The sequence below is a fragment of the Hydra vulgaris genome, chromosome 09 (assembly GCF_038396675.1).
Source record: "Hydra vulgaris chromosome 09, alternate assembly HydraT2T_AEP".
Lineage (NCBI taxonomy): Eukaryota > Metazoa > Cnidaria > Hydrozoa > Anthoathecata > Hydridae > Hydra > Hydra vulgaris.
Genome location: NC_088928.1, coordinates 64286871 through 64302332, shown reverse-complemented (window position 1 = coordinate 64302332; position 15462 = coordinate 64286871).

Genomic DNA, 15462 nt, shown 5'->3' with positions numbered 1-15462 from the left:
GTTGCGGTTTACTTTTTGTTTTCATTCTTTCAAATAGTTGGTCAGTTTGGCTTATACTAATTCTTAAAATGTCATTGTCAGCAAAGAAACGTTTTGTTTTTGTTTGCAAACTTACAAATTGTTTCCAAAGAGTCACTGCCCAAAAACATGACCCGTTTGCTTCGACATCAAATTTCAAACTCTTTTTGAGTAAGCAGGCTGAAGTTTTTTTGGCATATGACCCAAATCACACGTGCGCATAACAAAGCAGTTACGTCATATTGAAAAGCAGTTTATACTGGAACACTTAAAAATTTGATCCAAAAACTATATAAGTATAAATGATAGAAAAATATTTGTATATTTATTATAATAAAATAGCTTGGCTATTTTCTATATATAACTAAATAATCCAAGAATATGTTACAAATGATACGAATAAGTTACATCGGGCTATTTTAAAGATAATTATATAATTTCTGGCTTTTTTTTCAAAAAAACAAACAAACAAAAAACAAACAAACAAAAAACACACAATAAAATCTCGAAAAGCAATTTCGTTTTTAACGTTGCCCTTAATAGAAATTAAACAATTCATGAAAGAATAATTATTTTTCATTTGATAAGATGAGTCAAATTCAAAAATAATGCGTTAAATAAAGTTTAAAAAATAATAAACAATTTTATTCCTAACGGTGGATTGGAATGCATCATTTTTGAAAAATTGCAGGAAACCTTCCGCAAGTATTACCATGTGTAAAAGTCCTATTGCACCTGTATCAATGGACCTGTTTTTTCCAAACAGCTAAACTTTAAAGAAGCCACTAAAAAGTGAAGTTACAGTTTGATTGTAATATAAATATAGCTAATAGTTCGTAATTAAACCTGAAAATTCTAAATTAGTATATAATAGATACTAAATTAGTATATATATATATATATATATATATATATATATATATATATATATATATATATATATATATATATATATATATATATATATATATATATATATATATATATATTTATATTTATATATGTATATATATATATATATATATATATATATATATTTATATATGTATATATTTATATAAGTCTTATAAATGCATACTACGCACGATTTTGACAACTCAAAATTAATATTAAAAACAAATATATATTTCAAATAAATAAAACATACAACCTACAATGTTTTCATCATCGATTTTTTCGTAATTTTTTCTAAAATATTTTATCATCTTATTTATGTATACACTTTTTTTATTTAGTAATAATATTGTTTTTACTTATACTGGTATCGTTTCTATAAGTTTTTTTTTTTCCGTAAATGACTTCCTGCACTTCTTTTATCCGACTTATTAAACTGTATTGGATATTTGTAAACAGAATGAAAATCTTGTTCGCCCCCTTGTTAACTACACTATTGTAAATTGCACACTTTATTTTATAATTTAAAAAAAAAAAGGTAAAATAGAAAAAAATAATATTAAAAAAAAATAACAATAAATAAGTTTAAAACTTACATGTCAACAGTTTTTTGTTGAATTTTATTTAAAAGCTTTTGAAAATAGTAAATATATTAAATGACTTTATATTTATGCGATATAATTTATGAATTATTTATTCTTTATTCATCTAACGCTACTCTTGTTTGCGTTTATAGAAACGTCAGTTACCAAATTATTTTCATATTATAATTTAATTGAACTTTAAACTATAGTATTCTAAATATTATTTTAACCACGCAACATAGATCAATCAAAGGTTGACAAAAAAATGTACGTCTTCAAACACAAAGCATGGCAATTGGCACGACCATTTTTGTTACTTCAATGAAAAAAATATTGAAAGTTTTATTATTTAATTTATTTAGCGTTGAAATAATGTATACAAATAGTTCACCATAAAAAATGGAAAAAAATTGCAAAAAACTAACAGCTTTATTTGTGTTTTATATATTTCTTATTTTATTTATTTATTATTTATATATTTGCACATTCTAACATCCAGTGCAATATCTGTCCGCTTTGTTTTTAACTAATTTTTTAACTCGATTTCTTCTGAATTTCACTCGTTTTGAATTTCTGAATCTCGTGTAATATAAACTTGGAATCTGGAAGAAGAAACATATAAACTTGGAATCTGGATGAAGATAATATTCGATCTTGTCGCCAGAACCATATAAATATTAGAATATAAAATCAGATCACTACGTAATATATGGAAGAAATACATATATAGATAAAAATATAGAAGGGTTTTTATTAGGATTTTAAATTGAAAATAAGTTAAAATTAAGTAAAACATAAAAAAAAAAGAAGAGATAAAACATGAAAATTTAATTTATTTTATAACCCATAAAATTTTTGTATTCATACACGCTGATAACACAGATTAAACATATTAATCTAAAAACACAGATTAAAATAAATATATATTTTTAAATTAACTCAAAGAAAAAAGTCGGTCGTCTATAAATATTGAGACAACCAAAGTTGTTTACATCCAAATGAAAAAATAAATTAATGGTGGGCATTTCCATTTCTGGCAGGATTTTTTACTTTTCATTGTTTTTATAATTAGAAGCTGCAAAGCCGCCATAAGCATTTCATAACGCCAGTCGGCCGCCCGGAGAAGCCGGGACTTTGAGCAATATGCATACGATTATGATTTCTTAAAGAGCAACTCTAATAAAAATATTTTTTTTCACATTTTAGGCTGCCTGAATATTTAAATATAAATAATTTTATAATTTTTTTTTAGATTTTTTTTTAAGTTATTATTTTTCTTTTTTTTTTTAAAATCTTTTAAAACTATTAATTAATCTGAAAGATACTTTATTAAAGTTTCTTTGAACTTTTCATATTAGGTATAAAATGTTAAGTTATTCAAAAATGGAGTGCTTTATCAAAATATTATCAATAGTAATGAAAACACGTGTTCTTCTCTTTTGTTTTTTAGTTTTCTTTTAGTTATTATTTATATTCTGTTACCTTTATCAATTCTTTAACTTTTATATCTTTTTAAAACACTAAAATGAATTATAGATAATTTAAATGCAAAAATTCAAATTTCATTTAGAATTAGATTTAGAATTTTGATATTTTCCAATGATTTTATACTTGAGAAAATTTTAACTATTTTTAGTGTAATATGCAAACTTGGTGCAGTTCTGATGGAAAACATTTTAAAACTACATGACTTTCATTAGAATAGAAAACAACTAAACGCTGCAGTGCACAATGAGCCACTAAGTGAAAATAGGAGTTTACTTACGTTTCTTAAAGATTTTTCTAATATTAACTTTTTAAATATTTAAAACGGAATTAGGTTTGTGGTTCTTAATTTAAAAAAAATTCTACTTTTTTTAAATTAAGAACCACAAACCTAATATTTTTTATCAATTTTTCTTCTTTGCGAAGAGGAGTTTCAAGGTTAAAAAACGAATATTTTTTATAAATTTTAATTGCTTATGATAACAATAATGTTTCTGTATTATACTTATATTTTTTTAACTTAATGATTTTAAATTAATTGAAAACCAAAAAGGCAAAAAAAGAGTTTATACATAGGGTACTTATGCCAATTACTGGCCACATTTTTACAAGAAACACCCGTTACAGAAAAATACTTGAGTATATGTTACATACCATATATAAAATTTTAGAGAATTAAAAGCTCTGACATTTTAAGTAAAAATTATTGTGATTATAAATAACATAAAATTATATATAACCAGATATATTAAAGGTAAACAATTTTACCAATTACTGGTCATCTTAACCATTTATTGGCCGTTGGCTGTATTTGATTAAATAGGGCATTGTAATTGATTTATTGTCATAAATTAAAAAAAAATAAAAAAAATAAAAAGCAAACCATAAAATCAAAATAACTTGTTCAATTAAATTATTTATACACTCGTTTTTTTTCATTCACCTTGGTCAATTTCAAGTTTGATATATGATCTAGCTTTGTTTTTGCAGAGTTTTCTTTTTTTTCTTTCAAAATCTTTTGTTTTTCAACTTTTCTGTTTTCACTAGCTACTTTTGAAGCCCTATCTTCAAGCTTTGCATTACAAGCCTCCTCTGAGGTCAGAACAAAAAACTTTAAATTAGAGTTTTTGAGTGTTTTTTTGTTTGTTTAATTTGTGGAGAAGAATATGTACGAACATCTGAATCTTTGTCTGATAGACAAGATGAGTTAGCAAATGGAAATGGAAGATCTGTTATTGTTTTGCAAAAAACTTTTTTTTTATCATTTGAATCTAATGTTGATTCAGTTACTTCTACTTCTTCAAGATGTATATCAGTATCAATATTCAAACCCAGAGTATTGTCAGAAAAATCAATATACTCATTGTCTTGTACCCGTTTCTTGCATAGCTGTGCTCTGTAATAATACTTGAATGTTGCACAGCATTGTCTTAAATTTAAAAATCAATAAACTCATTTTCTTCTATTGGTTAGGTAGAAGACAGCGAGTTAATTGCAAAGCTGTTTTCTGATAGATCAGACAATAATGGAAGGTTGCTTATTATTGAAATGTTAAACACATTTTGACCTGAGGCAGCATTTGAAATTTTACTATATAAAATGTTTGGGATATATGCTTCTTTAGGAATAGCACCTGGATTAAAGGGATAAATTCCACAAGCTCTAAATCCTGAGCGTATGTTTGTGTCAGTCATAGCATATTTCCAGGCTTTTGAAAATAAACCGCAAAAGTTAGAATGCGAAACTACTACACCTGGGTAGTCATTCATCATTGTTTGGCAATTCTCAGAATAGGCAGTTTTCAGTGACTTAAAAACTGTTCTGTCACAAGGCTGCAACAAGTTGCTGGTGTAAGCTGGAAGCTCAACAATTTCAATACGGTATACGATAGCCAGCTCAATCATTTCAACAAAATTGTGTGAGTCATGTCCATCAAGGATAAAAATCTGTGGTCTTGCTGAGCCACTATTTGGATGGAATGTTTTCTCAAACCATAACTCCGCAATACCTCGTTTTGTCCAGCCCTTTTCAGACACATTCCATGTTGCTCCTCTTGGAGCATTTTCGGTATCAAAACCATAAAGAGTTCTTACATTTTTTCCTTTCCCTATTATATGAGGTGGTACAACTTGACCAGCTGCATTTATGCAACATATAAAAGTAATTGTTTCCTTGTTGCCACTTGTTTGACTCTGAATATATTTTGAGCCTTTCCTGGCAACTGGTTTATGCTCTAGTTGCATCCCTGTTTCATCCATGTTCCACATGCATTTTTGCTTGTCCTGTAAGTTCTTACTTTGTATCAGAGCTTCTAAAGAAGTAAAATATTTGGAAACCTTTATCCTATTCATACACATGTGTCGTTTAGAAGCTGTAGCTTCTGGACAACGAAGACTAACACAACAGTGTCTATTTTTAAGTAGTTACCACCACTTTTCACTAGGTCGACCATTTTTAAAACTTATGTTATGTGTTTTAGCAAGCTTAGCAGCATAAGTGATAAATGTTTTTTTTCCCAAAACCCATTCCCATTTAGGCACGATTGCCAGCATAATCAATTAGTTTTTCTTCAAGGTCACCTTTTCCCTGGTTTCGCTCCTATTTTGGACTTTCTAGAGATTATGGTTTGCAGAGGCGATCGCGGAACTTTATATGATACACTTGCTTTCCGTTGAGACATACCTGATGCAACTGCATGTACTGTTAGTTTCATGTTATTCTCAGTCCATAGCATGCGTTTTTTTGTTATTCTTGTTGAAATAACTGGTTTCATGGTTTCATATATAATATTATTATCTATTAAAAATAAAAAAATAAAAACATATATTCATAAAATACTTTTAGGAAAATCATATATTTACTTTAATGGTGTATTTTTATTGAATCAACGTTATCAGAACATAATTAACTATAATTATAATTAACTAAAACTTTCTGAGTTCATTCTACTTTTAAAGTAACTTTAAAATTAGTAACTTTAAAATGATTTTAAAACTAACTTTAAAATGATTTAGGATTTTACTTTTAAAGTAACTTTAAAAGTAGAATTAACTCAGAAAGTAACTTTAAATGTAGAATGAACTCAGAAAATCATAAATTATTTTAAAATGTTTATTTTGTTAATACTTTAACTTTTCTCATACATGAATAATAACTAAGTGTGAGAAAATCCTATATAAAAATATGAAACTAAAAAATTTTATACCTGATACCATTTATTGGTCATGGTGAGTAAATGGATTAATTAACCGGCCAGTAAATGGTTTATTAGAAAAAATATTAATCTAATTCAGTTAAAACATTTTATGTGAAACATCAACTGAGTACTTTTGTTTCAAAGTTTACATAAGATATTTATCTTTTTTTTCCTTCCTGAATGGACTGGCATATTTGCAACGCACAAAAAAAAGACTATAAAGTATGAATTTAAGAAAACAAAGCATAAAGTTGTTACATTTATTATAATGTTTTTAACATTTAGTTTTAGCGACTAAAACTTTCTAGAACTTTCCTGAAATTGCGATATTTTCAAAGTTTTAATGAAGTCATTGAGTTCAAATAATAATATAGGACAACTTGTGCCATAGATTTTTATAAGAAAAGCTTTTAAAAGTGGCCAGTAAATGGTTAATGGCCGTTAATTAGCGTATTTACCCTTATAGTTTTTTCTTGATTCAGTCGGTAAAGAATAATGGGTTGAATCATGATACTACTGCCGGTAGCCGAACTTTTAATACATAAAAAAATATTCTGACTGTCTCTTTAGTTAAATACTTTAATTCACCTTTACGGGTGTCAACTCTATAAAAATGCGACTTTATAGAGTCTACTATAAAGATCTATAAACTCTATAAAGATCCAACTTTATCCGTTATTCTTTTTTGTTTTAGAGTTAGGAAAAAAATCTAATTTTGAAAATATTCAAATTCTTAATATAAATATATGATGTCCTGAGTAAAGGTTATTTCAATATATTCAATTATTTTCGAATTAATAATCTATTTTAACGGTTTAACTTTTGACCAATAAAATAAAACATCTGCGATAAGCTTTTATTAGCCAACTTCTAGAAAAGTTAAAAATTTTAGTACATTTTTACCAGATGACGTTATTAATTAAAGAAATTACGAAAAGAAATTAATCCTAGGAGATTTAATTTTAAGTTGCTTTGAGTATCACGTCAAGGAAAACATAAATTGGTTTATAATGGCTTATTTGAAAATGGAAATTTTGCGATAAACAACCCAACTAGACCTCAGTTGTCAACTTCTTTAATTGATAACATTATACCCACCAATGTTTTTAATAATTCTTTTAAAAAAGGTATTAATGAAAGAAAAATAAATGGTTATTTCCTTATTTTGTTTTCCAATAGTTACTGACGCAAAGTTATTATGTGATGATATAAAAATTCTTAAAAAAAAAACTTTTTATAATGAAACCTTAATTTTTTTAAATATCAATTATGTACTCAATTTATGTATTCAATATTAGTACAAGTTAGTACTATGTTTTTTTTCAATTAACTTGAAAAAAAATTGTAATGGGAAGAAGTTCCTAATTGCTGTAATTTAAATAATGAGATTTTTTCCCCTCTATATAGTAGACATTGCTTTGTCTCTCAGCGTTTTGTAAAAACGATAATTTGAGGGGTGAAGTGGGACAAAGAAAATTAGTTGATCTACTATTTTTCCAACATCACTATATTGTAATTGTACCCCAAATACAAAAATACCCCAAAAATAGACATCACCTTCGTAAGTGTAGTAGGAAAAACGTTTTTTCAAATTACAAATTTTGATACTATATTGCTTTGAGGCCCTGAGGTTTGCATAGAAGACTAGAAGAAAGTTTGACTAGAAGAAATTTTGTTGAAAAAAATTTATAAAAAAGCCATATTTTAGCAAAACCATCAGGGTTATAAAGGGTTTGGAGTACCTTTATACCAGACGTGTAGTAAACATAAACAAGTCAGTTTACATTGTAATTGATTTATATATCGTTTAAAAGATATTTTCATAAACTTTATTGTTTTTTGTTGCTGTTTTTTTCATTGTTAAATTACATTTTGGTTTTTGTATACTTGGAGATCTAATCTTGATCACAAAATATTCTTTTATAAAAGCTTGGTACTGGGTTACTTCGCGAACAAAACCTAACTATGTACCAGACGTACATAGTTAGCATTTGTACGCCAATATTGTATCAACCAGCACTCTCAAAACAAAATTATTAACATTAAAAAAAATGTAGACATAGATTTGCCAAATATTCATTGAGTAATGATTTTAATTAAGTTGCGTAACTTACTTACAACTTACATAATGTACATTTAAAATATATCTAAACATTGGTTTCTCTTAATCTTTGTCTGTTACCATAAATGGTTTAACAAAATGGAAGACAATAGGCAAGATAAGTATGCCGGAACATAAATTGGATAAAGTTAAACCTTTATAATAAGCCAAATTATTACGACTATAAAAGTTTATGTTAGGATATAAATGTTTTAAGTCGCAAATGGTACTTACACAAGCTGTAGACTCTGGCTACTTACGTAATTTAAGATTTGTTAAACTATTTTACCTGCTCTCCGCCGTCGTACCTGAATACAACATATAAATTGGCCCATTCTCAATTTAATATTGTGGAACAAGGGATTTTATAACTGTTGGTAAGGTAAGAACTTATAAATAAATATAATTTTTAAAGGTTTTCTTCACATCAAAGTGAAAACCATAATTTAATTCGATATTTAAAATACCGTTCACATAAGTAAAACTTTTTTTTTTTTAAATAACATTATTTTTTAGATTTAAATTTTTTATAGCTTTTTATTATATAATATTTATGATTATTAGATTAAGGTTTTTATAATTTTTTGTTATCTTTTTTGTAAGAACTTGTGTACTCTTATCTGACAGACCTATTTGTAAAACATTTGGAGCTTCAAATAATTTTTTTTTTATCTGCTTAAACTTCGTGAATAAATTAACGTTTTGTGTTTCATTGTTAAATAAAGGTTTTTATGGAAAGCAATTCACTTTTATATACACCATTTAAAATATCTTTATATCTGTTTTTATACACAAAGCTAGCATATGCTTTGAGGTTATTGAAAGACGTAGTGCAATGTTGTTTGCTAGTTATGAATGCATAATTTCAATCAATTTTAAGTTAAAATAACTCCCTTTGGGATTAGTTTGTGAGCTTCCATAGGTGGTTGATTAACTGGTTTATATTGGGTTATTAACACACAGGCAATTCACAGGCATAATTACGTAAATTGACCACAGAGTTATTATAGTGTTCCAAGCGGAATTAGCGATCTCAGAGCACTAAAAATGTGAATTTAATTAAAAATTTTACGTCTCAATTATTACCATTGTTGCAAATAAAGCCAGACCTAGCATCAAAGCTCGGATCTCTTAATTCTAAAACGAGCGTTCTGATCACTACACCACGGCTTCTTTTTAGGACTCATTTTACCAGCTTCCTATGTTTTTTGGGGTCAGTTTACTAGCTCGTACCAGCCTCCTATGTTTTATATTAAAAGAGTTGTATAAAGCATGTGTACTTACGTATACTTTATAAAGTATTTGTAAAGTATAAAAGGTTAAATTTAGAGTAATATTTAAAAAAAAAAATGTTAATAATAAACATTTTAATGCAAAAAATTGAAAGAAGGATTATAATAAATAGGGGCTCATAATACCACTTTCACCTAGAAGCTGTACGTAAATAACTTTGATTTGAATACTTTTGAATCAGATAAATCATATTATTCTTTTAGAAGCCTTGTTTTATTTGAAAAATATGTAATTCATATATATTACGTCAAATGTAAACAAGGCATTAAAAACATATATATATATGTAAAGGGTAAAGCGGGCTAGTTGAGCAATTTTTGCTAAATCAAACAGATCTCATGAACGGTGCGTCGGATTTACATAATTTATTCACTATTTGAAAAATAATTTAACTTGCTAAAAATTTTTTAAGAAAAAAGTATTCTTTTTAATTCTTTTAAAAAGATAATGCCTGAAATTTGCGGAGCTGCTTAACCTGCCCTAGTGGGGTAAGTTGAGCAATAGCGTAGGTAAGTTGAGCAATCAACAATTGAATTGTACGAAGCTTGGGTGAATCATCAATAAAACTTTCACTAACAATAAGCGTGTACTTTATTTATAAACTTTTTATTTTATGCACTTGAATGACGTAAATATAAGAGAAAAAATTAAATAGTAAGAGAGCGTCATAAAATATAAAAATATTATTTTATACAATTATCTTGAACTTTGAATTCCAATTTAAAAATAACTAGTTTTAAAAAAATATATAAATGATGTAGTTTAAATTATTTTTTATTAAAGTTGTTTCATTTTGTTCGAAAGTTCAGTTTTATTTATTTTTTTCAAAGCTGCTCAACTTACCCAACTAGACTAGGTGACACATTAGTTAGGTTTTAAAGAGAGCAGTAAGACTTATGAAAAAACCGGTAGTTTTAATCGAAAGTCCGATAAATTGTTAAAGTTCAACATTTAAGTGATGTCAAATAAAATTTTTTAGCAGAATCTAAGCAAAAAACAGCAAAAAATTTTTTTTTTACTTTTTTGGTTAAAAAAAGAAAAAGTGCCCGTGTATCTTAGTCAACTGCTTTCCAAATAAATAGACAAATTTATTGACATTTTACCGTCATTCTCTAAATAGTTTCGTTTCTGAAGAAAAATTACATGTTTTAAAGGATAAAAAGAAATTATTCTTTAAAAAAGTATTTTGGATAAATATTTTAATGTGTATGTTAATGACTATAGTAGGGTAGAGCGGGGCATGGGGAGGGGTTGGATAACTTTTACTAACTATAACAAATCTCGGTGAGCGGTGCATTAAATTTTCAAAACTTTGTCACTATTTTAAAGATAAATTAACCTAGAAATAAATTAAAGTTGTGTTTTTTGATTTGTTTGAGAGAACATTGCCTTAACTTTACCAACCTGCTAAAGGTACTTCTATGCAATTAGATAACTTTTTTTCATAAAAAACATTAATTACAAATTTAGTTAACAAAAATTACAAATGCAGGTCGAATGAAGCCAAAATAATATATATATATATATATATATATATATATATATATATATATATATATATATATATATATATATATATATATATATATATATATATATATATATATATATATATATATATGTATATATATATATATATATATATTATATGTTTAATCCTAATAAAATAGTTGGTTTCAGTCCCAAAAAGGAGCTAAACCCTTTACACAATTATTTAACATAGGGTAACTGTTAAACTTTGAATTTTCATAGTTGTTTTAAAACAATGTAAACTACAATCTGTGCCAGTTTCACATTCAAACTATCAAAACTTGCAAAAATTTTAGTCATTTTCATAAAAACTGATGATTTTCACAAATTTACTCACCTATTTAAAATTTCGTAAGTGCAAATCTGAATAAGCAAGACAATTCAATAAGGGTCATTTTTTAGCTATATTAGTAACTTTTGTCTTTGTTTTTAAAATATTAGATGACTATTTACTATGAACTAAAGCTATATTAGATAACTATTTAGAATGAATTAAAGCTCTTTTAAGGCCACTTTTGAATGAATTTTTTCAAAAAATCTTTCACATAGAATATTCAAGCAATCAAAAACTTTACCTATACCGTTAATACCATCATTAAATTTTATGTTGGCAGAACACATACCAATTGTAAGTACTTTTCTGCTACAATAAGTAGATTTGGGGCAGCGTGTTAAAATAGTTCCATTTAAACACTCATTTACATTTTGCATTTTGTCATGGAGGCATTATTCTAGCAAGAGTCTTAACATAATTCCTAAAAGAAATTTTTTTCAGTTATGCTAAGTGTATAAGGAATACTTGAAAACAAATTGGGAATGAATTGCACTAGAAATAACTTGCAATAGAAGTGTTATAATTTCATATAGTTGCTAAGGGCGTTGCTAAGAGTAAAAATCTATACTAACATTAAAATAAATTGAAATAACTTTTTTTCTTTTTTCGAGCTATTTTAGCTACCCAACTTGCCGCTACCCAACTTGCCGCTACCCAACTTGCCGCTCTGCTCAACTAGCCACGCTTTACCCTTAAGACACTTTTACAAATAGAATAACAAATACAAAAAAACAAATATGGAATTTCTCTGTATTTTTCTTTTCTTTCAAAACTTTTAATCACATAGTTTAGATATTTATTCAAATTCATACATAATGACATCATAGATTATTTCTTTAAAATCATATATTAAACAAGAAACAAAACAATTGTTTACTCTTTAAGGGGACGTTTTCCCTACGTCTTTCTTTTTCCACACCAACCCCAAGCTTATTAAGACCCTTTTCGCCCTGTTTATTAATTTTTACTTGCTACCATCAATAAACATCTCAAAACTAAAACAAAAATTATATATATATATATATATATATATATATATATATATATATATATATATATATATATATATACATATTTATATATATATATATATATATATAAATATATATATATATATATAAGCAAATCTTTCACGTGTATATTTTTACAATATACACGTGAAAAATTTGCTTTATTAAGTCTAAATTTATTTTTTTTCCTTTTAAAGCTCTATAGACTTAAGTAAGAACCTGGGACATGTAAAGGTTAAGGCTGCTTTATTGTCAACTCCAGCATCTGTATAAAAAATATAACTTCCTTTTCCTCTTTTTAAATCAAGTTTATTACGATTGTATTGCTGAGATCTATAGTACTTTATTTTTGCTGAACTAATTTTCTCATCTTTATCACCATCATCGAATTTTCTATTCTGGATTTGATATAAATACAATTTATCGAACACGAGATTAAACAAGTTTGTAATCTCTATTCTTTGCATTATTTGGAGTTTTAAAAAGATGCAAATATGTTTTTGGAAAACATATTACAAGGTCTATCTTTCATTTTTTGGTATATATCATGGCCTACTATATTTACGGCAGTAATCATACATTTTTGAGGGAGATATTAAAAGGCCTATTTTTACTGCAAAAAATGGTTGCGCTAAATATATAATTTATAAATTGCAACTTAAATCATTATTTTTAAGTTCAGAAGACGATGCTATAAACATAAAAACGAAGTTTTTTGCATCAGTAAAAGATCTCAAAGATTATTATAAAGGTTTTTGTACAGTTAAAAAATATAAATATTAAAATTTATTCAACAGTAAAACTGAAAAAACTAACAACTACAAGTTTATATCCGGGCCAACAACACGAGTTTCGAAGTGGAGGGGCATAATCGTCAACTTATCTAGAAATTTCTAAAAAAATAGAAAAAAAGCTTCATTAGAAAAAAAAAGCTGTGATAGTATCGTCGGCCCTGTATATATATAAAATCAAAAAAAAGTCTGTTTATATATTTAATTTAAGACGAAGCGCAACGCAGAGTACGGACGTGCATTTTTAGAAAGAAGTTTTTTAACTGAAATAAAATATAGCAAAAACATTTGCTCAAAAATACAATCTTTTTTGATGAGAAATCTTTGTTGTTTCCTAGGAAACCGGTAACAACTAATTTAAAGGATATCCATGCTGCCTTTTCTTTTGTTTCCATTTTGTCCACAAATTTAGGATCTCTCATAAGTTTTCTAATGTCTGGTCCGATAAAGATTCCTTCCTTTAGCTTTACCTAGGATAAACCAGGAAACTGCCCACAAAAATTTTTGTAAGTCTCCCCTTCTTTTGGCAATGCCATAACAAACTGTTTCATCAGCCCCAACTTAATGTGAAGTGGTGGAAATAACACCTTTTTGGGATCCACAAGGCTTTTTCTCTCAATGTTTTTAAACTCTATTTCTAAGGTTTTTTTCATGGGCCAAACTTTTTTTATGTAGTGCTGCTTTCTGTCTCGACTGTCCCATTCAAAGAGAAAGCAAGGGAACTTTGTATAGCCAATTTGTTGACCAAGCAGCATTGAAATAACTTTTAAATCCCCACACAGTTTCCATTTGTGATCTGAGTAGCTGAGTTTGTTTAAAACCAATTCAAGGTTTTCGTAACATTCTTTTAAGTGCACCGAGTTTCCAACTGACATAGAAGCATACTGATTGCCGTTGTGCAGAAGTACTGCTTTAAGGCTCCTTTTTGATGAATCGATTTAAGGCTCCTTTTTGATGAATCGATAAAAAGTCTCCACTCATCAAGAGCATATTAGATTTTAAAACATGCCATAAGTCCAGGAACATCACTGCAAAATACCAGGTCATCTTCTTAAGAGAAGAAAGGTACAAATTCCTTTTCCCGTACTCGATTACAAGAAAAGGATGCTCCCAGAGTCAACATATTTTTATCTTTCAATCTAGATTCTAAAACTTCTGCTGAGTCTTTCGGAAGACCTAGGTCTCCAAATAAATCGTTCAGTTCAGATTGTAAGAATGTAATAGGATCGGTTGTGCCAGGATCGTAGCAATTACTGTCTTCTTCACTATCATCTTGCTGAGCCAATATCTTGTGATCATCTAAAATATCATCCAAAGAATCTGGAGGAGTGGGTTTTGGTACTCCAGGTCCATGAGGAATAGAGAGAATGGCTTATTGAATGTTTGGGTAGAAATATCCTTTTTGTTTTTTAAATTGAAACCTCGTACTTTGCAAGAACAAAAATAACAGTCGTCACTATAATTTTTGGGCTCCCTCCAAACCATTGGTATTCCATAACGTAAGGACTGCTTTTTACCTTGAAACCATTGCCTCAGTTCTTCAACACATATTGAACAAACATTGTGTGGAGCCCAAGACTTATCTTGATTGCATAACTTTATACCAAAATATGCATAATATACCTTTTAAACAAAATCGGAGATAGTTAAACTCATTAAGATTTTTAATTGGTTTAAGTCATTTTAACTGGTTTAAGTCAAACAAACTATCAATAAATATCTAAAAAACTAAATGGATTCTCTTTTACCCAGCTTCAAAAAAAAAAAATCTTCTTTCGAATATACCTTCCTTGTATATTGATAATACTGAAATAAAGAGAGCTAAAGTTACTAATTTCTTGGGTGTTTACATTGATGAAAACCTTACATGGAAAAATCGTGTTAACAACCTAAACAATAAAATTGCTAGAAGTATAGGAATGCTATACAAATCAAGACCTTTTTTAAATAAATGTACTTTAATTCAATTATATTACTCATTTATTCATTGCCATATTAATTATGCTAATCCTGCATGTGGTGGTGTAAACAAAAGTACACTAGAACTTCTTTATCGTTAACAAAAGCATATTGCACGTCTTATAAACTTTAAAGACCGTTTTACTCATGCCAACTCAATTCTTAGTAATAACATACATGAATGTTATATATCTTTTACGTTTATTTATTTTTACTTTCGACGAGAATATACCTATTTAACATAATAAATGTAACAATGTAGTTGAA